The sequence below is a fragment of the Lucilia sericata genome, unplaced genomic scaffold (assembly GCF_015586225.1).
Source record: "Lucilia sericata isolate MDLA Ls3-8-SP2 unplaced genomic scaffold, ASM1558622v1 Contig002932F_arrow, whole genome shotgun sequence".
NCBI lineage: Eukaryota > Metazoa > Arthropoda > Insecta > Diptera > Calliphoridae > Lucilia > Lucilia sericata.
In genome coordinates, this window is record NW_023996589.1 from 23,118 (window position 1) to 34,449 (window position 11,332).

General features: G+C 29.8%; 1 long non-coding RNA gene across 1 annotated transcript; it reads left to right on the plus strand.

Moving 5' to 3' along the window:
* Positions 1 to 417: 417 nt before the first annotated feature.
* Positions 418 to 8,630, plus strand: LOC119614465. The gene is made up of 2 exons (XR_005232327.1): positions 418 to 1,074; positions 8,552 to 8,630. It is a non-coding gene; the product is annotated as an uncharacterized LOC119614465 (long non-coding RNA).
* The last annotated feature ends 2,702 nt before the right edge of the window (positions 8,631 to 11,332 follow it).

An 11,332-nucleotide genomic window follows, 5' to 3' on the forward strand; every position in this document is an offset into this window, starting at 1 on the left:
TTTTAAATTTAAGAAAAATTACCGCATCGTATCGGATTTATCGGAATCTAATGAAGATATATTAGAAATTGATTAATGGTCTGAATAAATCCACAATGTGATCTTTATACTATACTTTATACTAGAGGAAGTAAAACTTGTTAATTAGTTTAAAAGGAGGAAGTATTTTACATCAGTTCCAAAGAAATGCAGCTAGGTCATTATCGGACTTTACCATAATCACGACCTTCGGACTAACAGATTATAACAACACCAACTAACCTACTGAAGTCCTAAAACTAAGTTGTTCTAATTTTATCGCGATTATTGTTTTTAAATGATATTCCGAAACCATTTGACTAAGATATTCCCAAAAAAAATCAAAATCCCATAAAGACCTTTTACAACTGGCATCACTAGCAACAATTTGCGGAATGTCAACAAACAAGTTGTACGTTGAGTGGTTGTGTTGATGATGCAGTTGTATCGCACAAATTCTTGTTTGATAAACAAAAGAAAAAAAGATACAACAGATAGACCCGAGCACATACATACATCGGACAATATCTAGTGCTTCTTCTGTTGTTTCTAGCAATGATTATAATTTGTTGTAATATTTGAACAATTTCAAAAATTTTGAATTCAGTACGTTTTGTATGCTCGCGGCGTTAAGAACTTTTTATTTAAATATTTAACTTTTAGTTGAACGTGATAAATTGACGAATAATAAACCAAAAAAAGAAATAAATTGAAATAAAAGCAATCAAATGAAATGTGGAAAATCTCATTATAATGTTAAACACTAAACAAAAATAATAATAATGATAATAATACAAACAGCCGCAACGACTTTTTAAAAAAACAAATTTACAAAATCTAAATTAATTTAAATGCAAAACAACAAACAAACAAATTTTAAGCACAAAAACAACAAACAAATAAAATTATAATAATATTGAAAAAAAAAAAACATTTTTTTTTGAAAAAGAAAAGAAACTTGTAAAAAACATTATTTTCACTTGAAAAAAAAAACGATTTAATTCAGAACAAGGTGTGTGAGTTTGTGTGTTTACAATTGTGTATAAATTTATTTAGGTAGTTTTATTTTTTCTTAATTTATTTATACTTTTAAATAAGTACACTTTTTCTAAAAAATAAACAAAAAGTACTCTGCCACATATTTTAATTTACATAAAATTAGAAAATTTCCCCCAAAAAAAGTGAAAATTTTAAACAGAAATGAGATTTTGAATATCGAAATAATAAGAGTGCAAAGTGTATTTTCCTATTTATTTAATTTCTCAATTTTGAGCACAAGGATCTTATTAAATAATCATAAAAAAAACTATAATGATGTGTTACTATTATTATTAATTTAAAAAAATAAATAAAATAAATTGAAATTGATTACAATTTCCACTGCGCGTTTATATGTAATTTATAAAATAAAATGTGTTCAGAAAATATTATTATGATTATTATGACTACTTAACAGGCGACGGACAAGTGCTATTTGTGTTTTACTTTTTTTGCACTAAATTCTCAAGCAGTGTTTCCCAAATTGTATTATAATTAGACCCTACAGTTATAAAACAGAGAACATAAAAAGGCAAACTAACGAAGGCTTTCTGTTTCGGTTTTTTGGTGTTGAATATACATTTTGGCATCCATCGGGTCTGTTGGGAGCTCCTTTACTAGTTCCTCAGGTGGTGATCGAACCTCGAACAACCTCCGGACTCACAGACTAGTACAATAACTACTAATCTATTGGAGACACACGCTTTCATCTCCTTTTTTATTTATCCGAATTCTTGAATGTCAGATTTCTGTGATGAAGTTTCAAATCATTTTTTGAAATCATCGGAGCTTTCGATTAATATATGAGGTCATTATATTTTATCTTGCATTCAAGGTGTACAGTTTGAGAAATTAGAATGATGGACCAAAACACACATCCATTTTATGTGGGAATTCTAATCCAAACTGTTGATATGGATAGGATCAATGAAATTCCAGACAGGCATTTATACTACATAGAGATTAGACTAGGGGATGGTGAGACATGGCTGGAACTGGATACAGTCTTTCAAAAATTGGAGTATTAGATATAGATTTCCTATGTAGTATTCCACCGACAACTTTATTAACTTGTTGAGATGGATCTTCATGCAATATAACCAAATATATGAATGTCTCTAAGGCCTCGCGATGAGTCGCCCACAACTCAACGACCTATTTAAAGTCATTACTGGACACTGTTAATTTGATATCTACACTAAATCACATGGATTACACTACAATGACTTATGTAGAAGCTCTCCACTGACCTTAATTAGGTAGATTTCCTGAACAACGAATATATGTCTGGATTAACATATTCCCTATGTTCTCCTTCCTGACTCTGAAGCCATTGAATATTTATTTCTTCGTTAGAGTTGGGCACCACTCTTTGTTTCTCGGGAATTTTTATTCATCCTGGAAATCTTTATTCAAAAGTTAAAGAAGAACATATATAAAGGAGAAGCCTTTTCATTTAAAATATATAGAAACCGGTTCTTTTCTGCGGGGAACCCATATATTCCTTTCCTTATGTTTTATTAAAAATTAGTCTTAACTCTAGACCACTTGGTTCCAAATTTATGCATCATTTCATATAAATAGTATTTGTGGAAAGCACTTCTATGATTTTGCTGCGAACTTTGGAACTACATACTTTGTTCGGAACGGGAAAAAGTCATAAAAAATTTATTCAAACTTCTCAAAAATGCATATCGCAAAAGAAATCATGTTCGTTCTTTCTAGTTTAGAAGTCAGGAACTCAGAAACTGATCATGTTTTAGGGATAAATATTGGAATTTTAATTACAAACTGGCCAATAACTGAGCTCAAGTTAGTTTTCCCTTTCGATATTTTGAACAAAACGAAGTTTAGCCTGTCTCTCGTTAACTTTACAATTAATAATCGTTTAATTTAGTCTTCTACTTTAAAATATAAATATCAAGGGTTCAATCAGTATTGGACCAATTTCACCTTTTCAATTATTTTCTATTTTGAATTGTTTAAAAAACTGCTGTAATTTCTGAGATATCATCCGTTAAATCGAATTAGAAAGTGATTTGAAGTCGATTGGAACATCCTCAGACACGTGTGTATCCAATATTTTTGTTGGTTATAAACAATGTTTACTAAGCACTATACCTAGCAGTGTAGGGTGATATCTCGAAGAAAAAAGAAGATATGTTAGACGTTAAGACTTTATTTTAAAGTTCTCAGAATAGGCATTTAAATGCCATATAACATTTTATAAACAAAGTTGTCTTGAGCCATTACAACATCTCAAAATAGGGGAAAAATCGAGTTTTTAAAAATTTTGGACATGATATTCGATATGTGAGATCAAATTCGGATTCAGCACTGCTCAATCGTGTATAAAAAGTACAAGTAGGTATCACGTTTCGACTTTTTTAAAATTTTGTCGGCCTGTTTAACTATAGTTGGCTCAGTTGTATTTGAAATACCCAAAACATTCATGATGCTCCAAGGTATATTTCAATGGAAAGAAATGTATTTACTTTTTAAAAAATTACCATTTTCGGATATCAATTTCGATTAAAGAAAAAGTTGTTTAGGAACTAGTATGTGTGTACTAGTTCCTATTGGATTCGTGTGGAACTATTGCTAAAGAGCTGGCTCCTAGAAAACTCTTTAGAATCACAACAATATTCAATAGAAAGCGACTTCTAGAAGTACATCACAAGTTCCGATGTTGATGTTTAAGAATCTAAAGTGTTTCAACGTGAACCCGTACAAGAACTACTAAAATAACAATAAAATTTATAATTTTTATTATCAATTCCCGATGTATTTTCGTTTAAACGTATGAGTTATAAATATACATTTTTGCAGAAAAATTATACGTTTTTTAAGTTACCACTTCCTAGTGAATGACATTTGCTAGTAAACGTATCAAATACTATCATTTAATGGTGAATAACAATTAATATCGCTACAAAATAACTAGCAGCCTACTATCAATTTCCCAAATATAACACATTTGAGAAACGCTGATAGACAGATTTATTTTTTTTAGACGGACTGACTATATGTTGTCGTTTTATTTGTTAAAAATACATAAATTCATTTTGGCTTCACTTGTTCTAGCAGGCTGCTGCTATTTGTATTTTTTTAATATTTTTTTGCTATTATAACGATTTTTTCGCTATTGTTTTATTAGATATAATTTATAAATTAACGGAAATGCCATTTTGTTTATATTTTTTATTGCTATGGTTATTCTTGTTGCGATTTGTTGGCGGAAACTGCAGTTTTTTTTCTATTTGGTTTCAAATACAGATTTAAAAATTTTTTAAAACGAGAAAAAAAGAACTTGTTTTTAAGCAGAGTGTGAATATGTTTAAAAAAAACTAATTAATATAAATAACGAAACAAAAATAAATATGATTTATTATAAAGATGTTGCAGTTAATACTCTCATACTTACTATTGTTTTGCGACAGTTGTAACATACTGTTGTTGGTTGATTGCATTTTTTTGCGCTGCAGCTGTTGCATATTAGTTGGGGGAATAGTTGTTGCCGTTAAATATAAAGAGGGTCATAATTCTTTGTTGGCGGTTAAATTAAAAACAAAATAATTTGTTGCAAATTTATATATTGTCAACTTGACCCAATTTTACACTTAAAGCTCAAGGTTCTGGTTTATGTTTTAAGTTTAGAATAGAAGGAGGAGGGTCAGTTAATTTAAAGTGGATATTAAAATTGATGTTTGAAATACTTTCGAAAAATTTATGAAAATATATGAAATCTTGTTTTATTTCTTATAATTGATTTATTATTTGTGAAATTTAAAAAGTTTGTATTATTATTATTGATTTTTTAGAACATTGACCTTGGCATTATTTTTAATAATTAACACTTTTTAAGGTCTTAAAACTGTTAAATGAATAATAAATAGTTTGTAAACAATTCTATGAATTAAACTATAAAACTGACATCATTGACTGATATTAGCATCATCGATTTTTAGAGGCCTGATCAATACGAATGCTTTCGTTTCCGCTATTATTAGTTTTATAGATTTTGTTTTAGCTTTTTCAGATTCCAAACAGAACCACTTCAGATTCTTAAATGGAAACCTTAGAATTAGTAGTGACATCATTACTTTATTAACTCTTTTCAAGAATATTCTTGTAATTCTAATGAACTTTTACAGAGTTCTTTCGCACTAGTTTTACATTAGTTCCATAGAATATTCTTGAAAACCTTTGAAAAAAGTATAAAAATTTAAATCAATTAAAAATATATACATTTCTCAGGAAAGATTTTGGATTTTGAAACTAGTGTAAACAGAGCCACTTGAATATTGAAACTAATGATTATGGCGAACATAACTTCTGGAAACTATTCTGTGTACCATTTTTGTTATTCTAAAGTCTAAAGTACTTCCAAAGTCGTTTCAAGGAACTGCTTCTTTGGCACTTGTTATACCTAAGTTCTACACTAATATAAAATAGTCCACAAACTAGTTCCGAAACAACTTTTTGGAATCGGTTTTCAATTGAGTTTTAATATCAAGTATTATGAATGTATTCTCTATTGGTTTTTTAAACTAATTCAAAACTTTAGAATTTCAAATAAATATCTCTGTGGAAAAGAAGTAGTTCTAGAACTGCTTCTTTAAATCTTTTCAGGACTAAATCCCCAATAACAAATTAAAGCCAAATTCTTCAATTAAAGAACTTAAACTAGTTCCTTAAACAACAATTTCCAAAAAAATCTTTGAAAAGAACCGGTTTGAGAATCGTTCTATAAAACCAATTTCAAAGGTGACATAGTTCCAATCTTAACAATATGAAAAAGAAAATAACTGATAAATAACAAATTCTACGAACGCTGGAACTAATTTCGGGCAAAAATGAATTTGAAGAAAGAGAAGGTTTCAGAAATGTTCTATAGAACAAATTTCGAATCTTACGCTTCAACACAAAGGCCCTTTGTATTTCCCAAAACGAATCCCGTCTCGACCTAAAGACATAATATTACTTGTCCGTGTTTATTATGAGTTTGAACCCTCCCAAGGCACGAACAAACGACTCTATCATGCAATGTTGGTCATCCAAAAATCTCAGTACTAATGTGTAACAGAACAGGACAAAAACAAAGAAAGGGATCAATAGAGGCAACCTCTACAATAATCATTAAATGGATGATTAAGTCTTCTGTCATGAGCACCTATTACGTAGTGTTCTTTTAAAATGGACCTGGTCAGCGTTAATGTCGAGCAAGTGGTCAGGCATGAGCATATGGTCTAAGCAGTACTGTAAGAGATTTACCATACCACATAATACCAAGTATTGTGTGGTGATGCATCTATAACAGATTCTGTATATCTGATTCCCAATATTAATGAACAAGTTGTTGAACAGAGTTGTTATAGAAGGCTTGAGTAAATACAACTTCGGATATTGTATAAACTGTAGTACCTCGTTCGGTTAACAGGCCTTTTTATGACAAAATCTCAGACTGTAAAATGCTACAGTAATAAAACAGAACCACTTCTTAAGGTGACAATTTCAACACCCCACTACAACTATTAACGTTAACATTCAAGCTTTCTTGAAATAGTTGTGGAACTGGTATACATTAGGGTTCTATAGTTGAAACGAAAAGTCGACTTTTCGACTTTTTTCATTTAGTTAACAGTCGACTTTTCCACTTTTTGCATTTTATGAAAAGTCGATTTTTCGACTTTTTTCATTTAAATAAAAGTCGACTTTTAGACTTTTCGACTATAAGTATTTTATAAATAGTCGACTTTTTCCGACTTTTCAACTTTTCGATTTTTTCGACTTTTTGACTATTTTCGACTTCTTTCTACTTTTTTTCCGACTATTTTTTGACTTTTTTCGAGTTTTTCCGACTATTTTAGAGTTTTTGACTCTAAAAATTTTTGACTATTTTTGACTTGTTTCTACAATTTTCGATTTTTCGACTTTTTCCGACTTTTCGACTTTTTCCGACTTTTTTCGACTTTTTCCGACTTTTCGACTTTTTTCGACTTTTCGACTTTTTACGACTTTTCGACTTTTTTCGACTTTCTTCGACTTTTTTCGACTTTATTCGACTTTATTCGACTTTTTTCGACTTATCGACTTTCAGACTTTTCGGCTTTTTTGACTTTTATTCACAAAGTCGACTTTTCGACTTTTTTCACAGACAATAGTCGAGTTATCGACTTTTTTGGAACAAAATAGTCGACTTCGACTTTTCGACTTTTTTCGACAAAAAGTCGATTGTTCGATTATTCGAAAGTCGATTTATAGAACCCTAGTATACATACTCCAGGCCTGTTTATTCTATTTTTTAAACACAAATACTTTTTATTGCTCCAACTTGCTCTTTTAAATGATTAGCCTTAATAATATTTTTAATTAATTGCAAAAGGTAAACAATTAAATTAATAAACTTGTTTTCAAAATGTCACTCGTCCAGTTACTAGTTAATATAAATATTCATTTAAAAATAACACAAATAAATAAAATAAATTAAAAGTTAAATCCCAAGCGCCAAATCGTTCACTTACTTTCTTAAATAACTTTATTAATACCTTTATATAATAAAATCAATTTTAATACAATTTAAAATTCAATGTTAAAGTTAATAACCTTTTTCAATTAACAAAACTTAAAAAAAGAAGAAAAGAAATTACTTATTAACTCACCCAAATCATTGAAAGCCATACATCTGAGTTACAATACAAAAACTAACTAAAGTAGTTAGACAAACAGACTGACAGATAGATTCACATACTTACTAGCTATATAATGTATAAATATCTGTAGTAAAAGACAAGTCTGTCTTGTCTTCTGTCTTCTACTACTACAATATTATAAATAAAATACAATACAAACAATCTACTTAAGTAATTTTATGCAATTGTCAATCATAGTTATGAAAGAAATAATAAAGAAAGAAGTTCGAATAACCAAAACATAATAAGATACTTTTACGAGATTGTATTCGTATGATATCTATAGATATGCAAGTTTAGTCACATAAGTGTCTTTTTACTTTATTATAAACAAATACTAAATAATGCCTATAATAGTTTAAACTTTTAAAAAATCATTGAATTGGAAGATAGAAATAAATGATGTATAAAAATTTTGCACTAATAAGATTATTCAGTCATAGAGATCTACATATTTTGATGAATTAGAAGTATGCTTTCTATGATGATCAATTTTTGCATATTGTTAAGTAGTTGTTGATTGATTCTTAAATTTAAAGAGTTATGTCTAGGGGACTGAGTTTCTGAAACTTTAATTCCTCTTTAAAGGATCTATGTAAAGTTTCAAGTCGGAGTCCGAAATTTTGAGTAAAGACGTTGATAGCTCCAAAGTTTGCTATTATGATTTCTGTTTACACTCGTTCCAAAACTAGTTAATTTAGAGTAAATTTTAAGCATTTATTACAATAATTTAAAACTACATCAATTCTTATATTAAAACTTTTATAAATTGACTTTATAAATCGTTTTTTCCCTTATTCCAGTTAACATCACACAAATATGGCAAATGCAGGTTACACATGTATAAGAAGGACATTTTGTTGGCTCAATATTATTTTATGGGTAAGTTTAGAATTTAGAATATTTGATAACAAATTATATATATTATGCAACATTCTATTTTATTTCCACTATTCCGAAACTATTTCCTTAACGTTTTAAGACGGGCATTTCTCTTTAAGCAGGGTTTTTAAGTGAGTTCATAAAGCTACAATACAAATTAGAGCAACATATGGCAAAGGTACCTACTTTTTGCATTCAAAACATTAAAATTTTTATCGATATTTGGAAAAAATTTGGTTCCAAAGACAAAATTGTTATTTTGAGGCTAAGAACGAGTGAAGACAGTTTCGCATACCTTGTTCTGAAGAGTATTATATCGCAGAGCATTCTACATAGATTGAAACAAAATTTCTGAACGCATATTCAGGACGTTTTTTGGCCAATGCTCACAGCAAACGAATCAATTGCATTCGGTATAGCTACCCTTTAATGAACTGACCAGATTTCAGCAACCCGTAATTGTTAAGACCCTTTTGGTTTTTGCCAAATACCAGAGCAGTCACAATCTGTTACACTTCGGGTTAATGCAATGGACTCATTTTTCAAGTAATGATTCGATGCAAAATTGAGTTAGTTCTGACAATGACAATTTCGGAAACAGAATTCAATAAAAAAGAATTAGTTCTATCTAACTAAAGCTTTCCTTAAACTAGTTTTTAGAGTGACAAAAAAATCTGCTTCGAGAACCGTTCAATAAAACGAATGTGGACTATAAAACAACATTAGGTTTATAGTCGTGACAATATTGAATAAATATCATTGATCTCAACTGAAAAACAAGTAAGAAAGTATAGTCGGGCGTGGCCGACCATATGATACCCTACACCAATTATGAATATTAAATGTGATTTATTTTTCATAATATCGCATTTATCTTCAATATTCCCTTGTTCCGATACATTTAAGCAATTTATGGATGAAAAACTAATTTTCTGAAAGAAGCTTTATATGGGGGCTAGGGGCAAATATGGACCAAGCCCGATAAAATTTTGTGAATATATTTATATTTACATAATATCTTTTTGTGCTGAATTTCATCGCGATATTTGTGTTTATAAGTTAATTTGGGACATTCAAGTAATTTTCTGAAGGGGACTTTGTATGGGAGCTAGGGTCAAATGGGGCCCGATCTTTATGAAATTTGGCAGGGTTATCAAGACTTCTATAAAACTTAGTTGTGCCGTATTTATCGATATATCTGTATATTTAACATAATTATGAGCTCAGAAGCCCTTTTCGGGGGGTTCTGTTCTATGGGGGCTAGGTGAAATAATGGACCGATTTTAACCATTTTCAATAGGCTTCGTCCTTGGGTCAAATAAAACGTGCGTGCCAAATTTCATCCAATTATCTTGAAAATTGCGACCTGTAGCTTGCGCACAAGGTTTACATGGACAGCCAGCCAGCCAGACGGACGGACGGACGGACATAGCTTAATCGACTCAGAAAACGATTCTAAGTCGATTGGTATACTTTAAGGTGGGTCTAGGACGAATATTTTATATGTTACAAACATCAGCACAAATCCAATATACCCTCCCCACTAAAGTGGTGTAGGGTATAATAACAAATGCTACGAATACTGGAACCAACTTCGAACAAAAATGTTTAATGAAGGAACAGATTTCAGAATTGTTCGTATAATAGACAATTTCCCTGCTTTCAAAGAATCCTGATGCTAGTAAACTTTTCAATATTAATGCTTAAGTAGCTTTCAAAGCTCTTGTTGAATTTGACAACAATCTTCATGGAGTTATGACTCTAATTCTGGGTCAAACGTTTTTGCTTAAACGTCTTTTGTACGTTAAAACGATGGATCACTTTCACCATAACCTACGGTTTGCTTCAGCGTCACTTTTTTTCAAATTAAAGAAGTAAAGCTTAACTTTCCGATTACTCCGTTTTGTTGGAGCAAAATTCAATAACTAAGATAACTGATTTTCCCGTTATTACCCCTTTTAAATGTTGTCTATTCTCAAAAGATATATTCTATTAAAATTTTAGAAAGTTAGGTTAAAGAGAACACTAGGCTCTATCAAAAATTATAATTCTATCCATTTTTCCTCCGAATTTGCTCCTTTCTATTTTTTGTATAATTTTGAAGTAAAACCTTTTAATTTAGAAAATATTATTCAATTAAATTATGGATATATCTTGATAATAGATGTTTTTAAGAGAACAATATACAACTTCTGAGCGATCTTGTAAGGGTTTAATCATACCTCATACCGGATTCGTAATCAACTAACCTTTTACATTAAATGCATGTTAGTTTGTTACTACAGAAACACTTCTATACCACTACCGGACCTTTCGTGAGCACATTTTCTAGAGTCTCCGATAGGAATCGAACCGACGACCATCCGACTAACAGATTAAAACACTACCAACCACCTACCGGGGGAATTTAGATGTTCAAGTAAAAGTAACACATTTCTTGTAGTACATTTTTTGGTTTCTTTGTTATTGTTAAAAAATTATAACAAATTCAAATAACTTTATTCAAAAGGTTTCCTGCAAAATTACCTGATGAAAAATTACCCAAAAATAAAAATGAAAAATCACTCAAAATAATAAATACAGTTTTTTTTTTAATAAAACTTGGTGTGAATAACCTATATTAAAAAATAAATTATGCTTAAACATACTCTTCGACCATTATTCGGTTACAAATAAAATTAAATAAATAAATATGATATGTA